Genomic DNA, 8,938 nt, shown 5'->3' with positions numbered 1-8,938 from the left:
CATGAATAACTCTATCGAAAGCCTTAGAAAGGTCGCATAATGTGAGCAGATTTACCTGATGTTTGTCTATGTTATCATTCCAGTAGATAACCTATTTCTAAAACTATGTTGTGGTTTAGATAATAAGTTATTAGCCTCCAGGAAACTCTAGGTGTTACTATACCATGTTTCCAAAGCGATGGAAAGACACCAGTGACCAGAGAAGTGTTAATAATGACCGTCAAATAATGTATAGTTGCGAGTAGACTATCTCTGATAAAGTGCAAAGCAATACCGTCTGCTCCTACAGCATTTGTTTCGCGAAGGTGTTTTATTACTAAGATGATTAATTCTACGTCCACTGGTTGTGGTCTGAAATAAATAGTTATAATCCTTGCCCGATCTGTGTTTTGTTGTAATGTAGAAGCAATTGTTTGCTCGTAAGTTAGTTTTCCAATTAAAATGGTCTGTTCTTTGTATGGGACTTGTGCAATTACTAGTAAGGTGTTTGTTTTAACAATTTTCCATGTTTTATCAGAGTTCTTATATTCTGTGAATTTATTTCTGTAGTAAGTTCTTTTTGCACAGTGAATTAGCAATTCCATATTTTTCTTATTTGCTTTGTAATCTATCTGAAAGGCAGCCTCATTTCTGGTATTTGTATGAGCTTGGTGGGCATTATTTCTATCACTTATGGCTCTCTCTCTTGATATTGTCATTTGTTAATGGAGCAGGGGGACGTCTGACGGTTCGTGTTACGTAGAGAGCCAACGCATTATTGCTGCTTTTAATAACTTCTGTGAGGATAGTAACTTGGTTGTTTACATTATCTGTCAATGAAATATCAGATAGAGTCTTTTCTTTAGACAAGATAAACTCGCAGAAAGATTGAGGGTCGTTGTGTTTGAAAGTTTTTATTACTCGGGGGTCTCTTTGTTTTCTTTATATTTAACATCATCGTGATAAGTTCATTGTCAGCAACATGGCACGGGATGACATCGAAGTGGAGAATGAGGTCTGATCTGTCAGTTATTATTAAATCTAATAGAGGTGTTTTCTGTAATTCGTGTTCTATTATTTGTTCTTTTTAGCTAACTTAGCATTAGATTTTGTTAAATCATCATTTAGGTCACCTAAGATGAAAAGCGTTTTTTTGAAAGACATTTCTCTAAAAACCTTTTCAATGTATTTAAAAGATTCCAGGGTAGCATGGGGGTGTCTACAGACAGCGCCAATAATGAAAGAAGGAAGCATGTTGCTTTGTATGGTAACCCAGAGATCTTCTACGGCAGTGTTAATGAATGCTGTAGTAGGTATCCTGTTTGACTTCAGGATATCCCATACATATTTACATACTCCTCCTCCTCGCCCTGCATCTGGAATATTGATGAAATTACTAACCATTTCCTGGTGGTGTTTCACTTATGCATAATATGTCTATGATTCTCCCCTCAACTAGCATTTTAATGGGCGGGGAGGGAGCTCTGACCCACGCTGCCGGGGGGCCCATATCCTAGGGGTGAGGTCCCGGTACCCTGGGAGGGGGGTACATTACCCTGGGTCAAGGGTCCCCTTTCTCTCTGGGGATAAGAATACGTGCTAGCTGCCTGAGGAAGCACCAGGGGTAGGGGTCAGATTACCCTCTGACACTGCGGGACCATGAAAAGGCATGGTTTGCTGAGTTTCGGGGCTTCGGCGGAGAGGAGGCAAAAACAGACAACATACAACATTCACACGCGTATATAGCATTCATTGTTTATAAAAAGGCGTTTGACTGTACAAATACCAGCAGTACTAGAATCTATTCGAAGACAGGGAGTAGAGGAGGTATATTGTAAAATATTAGAAGATATATACGAATATGGGACAGCAACCATGTAGCTCCACAGGAAACCGATAAAATACCAATTAAAGTGTTAGGGTGATACCATCTCACCAAAACTAATTACAGCTTGCCTTGAGGAAATATTTATGAAGCTAGAATGGAACGGAAAATAGGAGACGAATACCTAAACAATATAAGATTTGCAGATGATATTGCAAGACAGACAAGGTTGGAAAAGAAACCAACAATACAAGATTATGGATGAGCCAAAGATTCTCAGAACAGAAGTACATACAGTACTAGCCAAAATGAAAAGAAACAAAGCCGTAGGACCAGATGAGATCGTCACTGATATGTTAACAGCTTTGAAGGAGTTCGGGGTTGAAAAGCTGTTTGAATTGATAAACGAAATATACGATAGTGGAGGAATACCAGAAGACCTCAGCAAGTCTATCTTTATTGAATTGCCGAAGAAAATGGACAATAGAATGTGAACTCCAATTACCTATCAGCCTCATCAGTCATATAATAACATAATACTGAAAATTATTATGAAGAGAGCCTGAAGCAGAATAAAACCAGAAATAAGAGCCAAACAGTTTGGATTTGTCAAAGATGCGATCTTCATGGTACAAATGTTCTCTGAAAGGGAAATGAAAAGCAGAAAGACTTGTATATGTGTTTCATTGATTACACCAAAGCTTTTGACAAAGTGAAGTACAAAAATCCTCTCAAGATGTTGGAAAGCTTTGACCTGGATGGAAAAAATATTTGTGTGAATAGAATCTTGTATGCGGATTGGCAATGACATGAGTGACTTCCAAGATTGAGAGAGGAGTACGACAGGGATGTCTGTTTTCACAAGACTTGTTCAATCTATGCAGTGAACAATCTTAAGAGAATTGGATAGTTTACAAGGTTTTATGGTTGGTGGACATAACATAAATAATCTACATTGTGCAGATGACACTGTTCTGAGGCAGAATCTTAAGAAAACCTACGAGAACTTGTGGACAAGCAAGAACGAAGAATGCAAGAAGAAGGGATTAACGATCAATTGCAAAAAGACGGAATGCTTGGTGGTAAGCAAAATGGAAAGTCCTAGGTGCGAGTTACATATTGGAGATGTTATTATAAAATAAGTGGAGAAATTAAACTACATGGGAACTTTGATTGCGGAAAATGAGAAATGTGACACAGTAATCAGGAGGCGTATTGGAGTTGCAAAAGATGCATTTGAAAAATTAGGATTGGTTCTGAAGGATTGCAAGCTGTCAATGTAGACAAAGAAAAGAGTGTTGGACAGTTATCTGAAATCCATCCTTTTATACGGCAGTAAATGCTGGACGATATCACCATCAATGGAGAAGAGGTTGGAAGCGGTTGAGATGTGGTTCTGTAGACGAATGTGAGAATATTGTGGACAGAACATGAAACAATTGATGTTTTAAGATAAGCACAAGCAGAAAGAAATCTTTTGAAGACGATCAGAAAGAGACAGCACACATTCCTAGGACACATAATAAGGAAGGTAGAGCTGGAAAACCTGACTCTCACTGGATACATTGCAGGAAAGAGAAGCCGAGGAAGTCAACAATTAACCTACTTGAGGAATGTGAGTAAATTAATGAAAATAAAGAATAACTGAGTGAGCAAGAACTGCTGCGAACAACAAAGGACAGAAAACTGTGGAAAAACATGATTGCCTACGTCCTGAGAGGATATGACACCTAGAGAGAGAGAGAGAGCATTGAAAAGAACTATCCATCATAACAAAAGCAAGTTTCAAACAATATAAAATCATAAAGTTCATTTAATATATAACTGTCTTAAAATTATGTTAATTTTCATGAATGAACATCAGTTTCTTATCAAATAAACATGCAAACTATACTTAAAATATCACACACATACTTACACGACTCCAGCCCCCAGAGATATGTCCAAACACACAGGATCTTTGGCTTTTAAAGTCATATCGAAAATCAGAAATAAATATACTAGCGAACAGAAACTCTGTAATACATGTATTTTCTGAGATATCCATTTTTCTTTCCTTCGGGTTTATAGAATTGTAAACATGCGACTCTAATGACTGAGAAATTAATTGTGAATTATAGTCATAAGTCTAGATTCCTCTCTAATGTTTTGAGAGATTGGTATGTATGTACAAAATATTTAGAGGGCAGGAACCTGGAATGTGCAGATTCGTCTACTTGTTTCAGTTAATGGAACAAACTGCAAAAAGGCTATTGGGATTTAGCCACTTAAGAAAAAATTGTGTAGGGGTGGGGGATTAAGGGAGTGGGTACAGGTATACATACATACATACATACATACATATATATACATAAATATACATATATATATATATATATATATATATATATATATATAATTCACACACACACACACTATAAGTATGTAAATAGCTCCCACGTGGCTAGCTCCAATATAAGTATGTATAAATAGCTCCCACGTGGCAAGCTCCAAGTGGTGTGCCTAGGACGGGCCAAGCCCCCACGTCACCCACCAGTACTTAAGGCTCAGGATGACCCAGGTCAGAAATAGAGTCTTTTTCAGAGAGTCCTGCCGACCGCTTCGGGTCAGGCTGCCCTCCGGGCAGACCAAGCACTAAACCTTACCAAAGACTTGTAACCGTGTGAATATTTGTGTTGCTTACGCTTCACAATAAAAGAGGTTAAGCCAACCGTCACTTTCACTACTCCTGCTAAACCATATGTTTAAGGTTTTAATAGCCTTTACATAAGTGGTGGCAGGGTGGTTCGTTGTGTCCTTTTGGCACATAACAATGGACTCACAGTCTCCGAAATCTGGTTATTGCTCGGACCAGTCGCTCACATACACGCAAAAGTCTTCAGAACCTGTTGTGAGTACATATTTGGGCCATTTTTCCTTTCTTTTATCTTCCCTATAAATGTGTTAAGCTGTATGTGCAGTTACACTCAAGCTGGTATTGTTAGGTTAAAGTGGTAATTGACAGCAAATGGTACGCTCTCCATTGATGACCTCAGATCACATTACTGTGTGATCAACGGTATGGGTTCAAACAACAGGAATATCGTTCATTTATTACGTATTTGTTTAATTTTTCTCGTGACATGAGAGTATATTGTTTCAATTGCAACGAATTTAGTGCTCCCGTCTTGACCTGACCTCCGAGTGAAGCATTTCAGTCACATCTGCTTGGGACAGCTGTGTGACCTGACCCCACATTCACTCTGAGTGATTGACATGTGAAATGAATGTGAGAACCGCTGGCATATATTGTTTTCGAGACTTACATTATAGGATAACGCGTAGCATCCGTTGCATGTTCATTGGTGACACGTTCTATCGGCGCTAGAGCGGAGCTTGTAACGCGAATTACTTACATTTTTATATAGTGCCAGGGATCTTCCCCTTATCATAGTATCAGAATGCCTGATTACTTGGGGTTGCGTATATGCCTAAAGATCTGCGCTTCGGCAACTTTTTGAGCCGGTGTGACCCGTTGTTACGTCCGTTAAATAATGTAGGACTAGGGCTTAAGCTAGAATCGTGATTCGCTTATTAATCACAACCCGCTCACCCCTTTGACGTCGCTGCCATGTTTGGGGTAAATCCCATCGATTTGTGAAGCACCCACCCTTGTGGGTGGGTGCTTCATGCTCGGGATGATGTGAAGCGATGGTGTGGTAGCCTAGTTAGCGTTAAGTGCTTGCTTGCATGCCTTCCCGCTTTCAGCTGCCACCGCTGGCTAGCCTGGTGCGGAAAAGGGAGCAGCTATGCATAAGACTCCCCTGCCAGCTCATAGCCTCTCCATCATCAAGACTTCTACAGTGCCTCCTCGTGGCCACCAATGGAAACTAGGTACCTTGTGGTCCTAGGCTTATCTGTGGAGGCTCTTGGAGCAGCAGGAGGCCCTAAAGGTACGGAGCTATGGCCCACCGGCGTGTGGATACGCCCTGGCTTCGTACTAACTCCTGTCCCCCCACGCCCCCTGGGGTTAATGGGCGGCTGTGGGGAGGCAGGCCTTGCTAGTCGCCCCCCCCGAGATAACCACTGGCAACGACCAATGTAGATGTTGACGCTGGGGGGAGGGCTAAAGTCCCTCCTACCCAGCAAGTACGGCGGGCTGTGGGTCCCTCTGGGTTGGCGACCGCTGGGACTCGGGTGGGGAGGGGGGGTTACCCCCAATCCCAGCTGGGTCCCAGCGGCCGCCAGCCTGGCGTGATGCTTGTGGTGGAAAGCCCCAGGGAGCCGTGCAGGTGGATTATGGGGCCTGCAGCCAGCCAACCTCCTCTATATGGGGCGGCGTCGGTAGGGGTGGCAGAGGTGGCGCCCACCCGGAGTGACTGCCCGAGGTAAGACCTCAGGCGGACTGTCAGGGTGGGGGCTTGGAACATCCGTTCCCTGCAACAGGACGATCGGTTACCACTACTATCGAGGGAATTGAAACAGCTGAGAGTTGAGGTGGCTGCTCTCTCGGAGGTGAGAAGACCTGGCAGGGGCACGATTAGTGTGGGTGAGAAAGCTGAACTCCAAGTCCCCCTCACAGACGACTGCAGTCCGCTCAGCAAGTGGCCAGATAATCTCAGATCCTGATGGGGTGCGTGTGCATTGGGCTGAGTATTTTGAGCAGTTGTATAAGGTTGATCCACCAACAGTTAACATGGATGCGGGAAATGTTGAGACTCCTCTGCCAGATCCACCCATCAGCGAGGATCCACCCTCCCTGACCGAAATCAGGGGGGCGATCTCCAAGCTGAAGAGTGGTAAAGCAGCAGGTGTCTGTGGCATCCCAGCCGAATTGTTAAAGGCTGGTGGAGAACCTATGGCAAGGGGCTTGCATGCAGTCCTGTCTGCCATCTGGCAGACTGGTACCTTTCCCCCTGACCTGCTGAGGGGTGTGGTCATCCCTCTCTGGAAGGGGAAAGGGGATCGGTGGGACTGCAGCAATCACCGAGGCATTACACTACTCAGTGTACCAGGCAAGGTACTCGCACACATCTTACTGACACGTTTCAGGGACCACCTGTTGAGGCACCAAAGACCTGAGTAATCTGGTTTCACTCCTGGTAAGTCCACAATAGACCGCATCCTGGCGCTTCGAATCATTGTAGAGCGCCGTCGTGAGTTCGGACGTGGGCTGCTCGCATCCTACATCGATCTCAAGAAGGCGTTTGACACGGTGCATCGCGAATCACTCTGGGAGATCCTGAGACTAAGAGGAATTCCAATAAGGATTATTGGACTAATAGCAAACCTGTATACAGGCACTAAAAGTGCTGTAAAGTGTGGTGGGGGCCTGTCGAGCTTCTTCCCTGTTAGTTCAGGTGTGAGGCAAGGCTGTGTTCTTGCACCAACACTTTTCAACACTTGCATGGATTGGATACTGGGTAGAGCTACTGTCCAAAGTCACTGTGGAGCAACTCTGGGTAATATTAAGGTTACAGACCTTGACTTTGCCGATGATATTGCCGTACTCTCTGAATCTCTGGAAACCCTTGTGGCGGCTCTTGATGCATTTAGCAATGAAGCGAAGCCCCTAGGGCTAGAGGTCTCCTGGACCAAGACCAAGATCCAGGATTTTGGGGGCCTGCTAGGAGACCCTGTACAGTCGATACGTGCTTGCGGTGAAAACATCGAAGTCACAAAGAGCTTTATATTCCTCGGTAGTGCATTTCACGACTCTGGGCTGTCAGACCAAGAAGTCAGTAGACAGATTGGCCTGGTAGCAGGGGTCATGAAATCTCTCGACAAGAGTATTTGGAGATGTCGGTACCTGTGCAGAAGGACCAAGTTACGTGTTTTCAAGGTCCTGATACTCCCAGTTTTACTCTATGGTAGTGAAACTTGGACACTATCTTGTGCTCTGGAATCTCGGCTTGATGCCTTTTGTAACAGATCCTTGCGCCGGATCATGGGGTACAGTTGGCCGGACCATGTGTCCAACCAACGGCTGCACCGTGAGACTGGTACAGGACCTGTTACTTGCACAATCCGTGATCGCCAACTCAGGCTATATGGCCACTTGGCTCGACTCCCACAGGATGATCCTGCCCATCAGGTTGTCTCTGTCCGAGACAACCCTGGGTGGAGGAGGCCTGTGGGACGACCGAGAAGGTCGTGGCTTGGGCAGATCGATCAAACCTGTCGTGAGGAACTAGAGATGGGCTGGGCCCCTGCCTGGCGGCTCGCCATGAGGGATCCTCGTAGGTGGAAGCGGAGGGTGGATGCGGCTATGCGCCCCTGCCGGTGTTACCTCCAAAATGATGATGATGATGACCCCCCCCCGTCAATGAAGTCTGTATGCGCAGCTTGACATATTGTTACCTCGGCAGAATTTTATTTCCCCGAGAAGATTCGCTCGCGAATTGTTTCACGTCACCATTCATTAGTGCGTCATTCTGTCGCATATCATTAAATGTTAAATTCAATGTAGTATTTGAAATAATTGTGTATTACTTCTAAAGCTAGTTTGTTGCATTTGTGTAAAATGAACGTTAATTTCCGTGTTTGGCACCCATGTCCGGTCTGTGTGAGGTCACTTTCACTCTCATTGTCACTCACACTCACACACACACACACACACACACACACTCTCACGCACTCCCGCGAGTTTGTCAAGTCGTGATGTGTGACTTGTGACATACATTTCTTCTTCTCTGCGTTACGACAATTGGTTCAAGTAATTCCTTGCGGATGCCTTTGTCATTTCCCTTATTTACCCTCCTGTCTATCGGAGACGGTTAGCAGTTCAAGCTAGGTCTATGCGGACCGCTGTTACCGTCTCTCTCTCCTATTTTTCTCCTGAACTTTGTGAAAATAAAACACAAAATGAAAAAAAGAGAGAAGACGAAAATAACGAAAATTCAACCATAAAAACTGCAAATTATATAAATAATCAGCTAGTGGCGCTTAACATCCCCTCTCTGTTGTTTTCTTTTCTCTTACTATCTTGGCCCTTATGTGTATAATCTTGTTCACGATATCTGTCATAGTACCGAAGGGACCCTGCTGCAGAAACGGTCACCTTCAGGCGCTGTGGAAATCGTCACCGGAAGTTCGCCTGAAACCGAGAAAGACTAGGATAATTACGCCCGTCGATCCAGTGAAGGACCAGGAACT

This window comes from Penaeus chinensis, chromosome 9, assembly GCF_019202785.1.
Source record: "Penaeus chinensis breed Huanghai No. 1 chromosome 9, ASM1920278v2, whole genome shotgun sequence".
Classification (NCBI taxonomy): Eukaryota; Metazoa; Arthropoda; class Malacostraca; order Decapoda; family Penaeidae; genus Penaeus; species Penaeus chinensis.
This window is presented reverse-complemented; position numbering follows the sequence as displayed.